Here is a 1922-nt window from a genome sequence, read left to right as displayed (position 1 = left end):
CTATATATGACCCTTTATATGTGGTGCCGTGTGTATGTTTTTAAACCTTTGTCTGTGTGCACCAGAGGTATGTACCAGATCTTTAACCAGAACCTTGTGAATAGCTACCAGTGATTAAAACTTATAAAGGGTTGTCTTTTTATATGAATATATGTAGATATATACATAAAAAAAGGGAGAAAGGGCTACCAAGGTTGTTTTTTTTAATTTTAAGGGACTACCGTGTAAGAAGGAAGGGTTGAATAAGAAACTAGTTGACCATATAAGACTGCTCGCGTTCAATCTGTGGGTACATAAACGTCCAGATTATAATGTTTTTTAATCATTACTTTTCTTAAGATTTTTACCAACTACGCAGAAATAAATTGCTACAAATAAAACAAGATGACTTGTCATCCGTCCATAAGTGAGTGCGCTGTTGGGCTGAAGGCCAACTAGCACACCCTGACATGATCAGCGTGAAAGATGGTCATCCAGGCGATGGTCTGGGACTAAAGGCTTCGCTTGACTGGGTAGTTGTAAATTGAACTTTGAGTTGTAATGAGATTTGGCGATGTCAGAGACGAAAAAATCATTAGGTTGTTGTGAATAGTGTGGTTAAAGATGTAAGAGTTTGGATTGAATGGATTGGATAAGATATAGGTTCAAATGTTTGGCCACATAGTTCTATTTTGTTAATGACCATGTGGAGGCTTTATTCCAGCGCACTGCCGGCCTTCGGACAGTGTTCTTTTGTTACATACAACACTGCCCATCGCTGGGCAGTGAACTGTAAGAAGCTCATAGGAAGAAAAAATCGAATGGCCAGCAGCTGGATTCGAACCCGGGACGTCCGCGTGGAAATCCAATACTCTAACCGTGAAGCTAATCCCTTCTCTTATTATTATTTTTCTCAAATTCTGGTAAATTGAAATGTTGCAAACGGATTGAGAGGCACCACAAGGATTGGAGAGAGATAGGAGGTAAAATTTCAGAAACAGAACTCTGTCTAGAGTGAGAGTACAGTGTATGTGGCAAGGCACTTGGAAGCTGAACATTAGAATAGTTCCTTTACACTTCATCAGCATTCAACAGTTACTTAGCCAATCACCTTGACAGACACGCGTGTTGATCAGCCAGATTAATCTATAAGCATAAGCACACTCAGTTAGCTTCAGTATTGGCTCATACTTAGATATTATTGATTCAAAGTGCATTTTGTTTATCCATTCATTCAGGGTTTAGGTTCGATAATCTATGACCTTATAGTTGATAACTATCTTATTCATCGTATAACAGTGAAATTTCGTTATCTACTTTCGTTTTTAAGTTCTTCATCTTACAACAATTAATCAAGAAGCATTTTCTTGACTGGTAGAATCTCGTAACATTATTCTGTCAACTTTTTCTCTATTATTTGGAATCTCCTGAGAATTATTTTGACCTGATTCAACCTTGTGCTGCTTAAGTATAAGAACAACAATATGAACAAAATGCTGCATTGTTCTGCTTACCATAAGTTGATGAACAGCTGATGCAGCATTTTGAAGCTGTGGAAGGGTGAATTCTTGAGGAAGAACTCTAAGAAAGAGAAAAGGATTAGAGTCTTGAAAGTGGGAACATAATCGCCAACAACAAAAAAAAAGAAAGCAACCAAGAAACTTGGGAAATAAGGAATTAAGAAACAAAGTGAGAATTTCAAGGAAACAAGTTAAAAATAAGCTCATTTATTTTAGAGGACGTTTTTAATATCTTTACACTTAGATATGAGATAATATAGCTGCCTAATTTGGCTTTAAAACCTTCTTGGAATTCTCTTTTAAGTTTTAACAATCCATTTTTAGAAAAATGACCAAAAAAAGAGAATGCAGTACTTGTCCAAACAGTGGAATTCCGCAACCAACGCTGAGAAAAAACGAGTAATCTAAGTAGAGCAGACTAAA

The 1922-nt window shown here is 36.6% G+C and overlaps 1 protein-coding gene across 3 annotated transcripts in view; it reads left to right on the top strand.

The window, feature by feature from the left end:
• The window catches only part of MESR6 (misexpression suppressor of ras 6), a 906147-nt gene that overhangs the window by 85025 nt on the left and 819200 nt on the right, over positions 1 to 1922 (top strand). The gene's annotated exons all lie outside the window — the stretch shown is intronic.

Source organism: Rhodnius prolixus, unplaced genomic scaffold, assembly GCF_049639745.1.
Source record: "Rhodnius prolixus isolate KJV_2025 unplaced genomic scaffold, Rpr scaffold_1, whole genome shotgun sequence".
Lineage (NCBI taxonomy): Eukaryota > Metazoa > Arthropoda > Insecta > Hemiptera > Reduviidae > Rhodnius > Rhodnius prolixus.
Note: the sequence above shows the minus strand (reverse complement) of the source record. Positions and strands in the feature narration are given on the sequence as shown.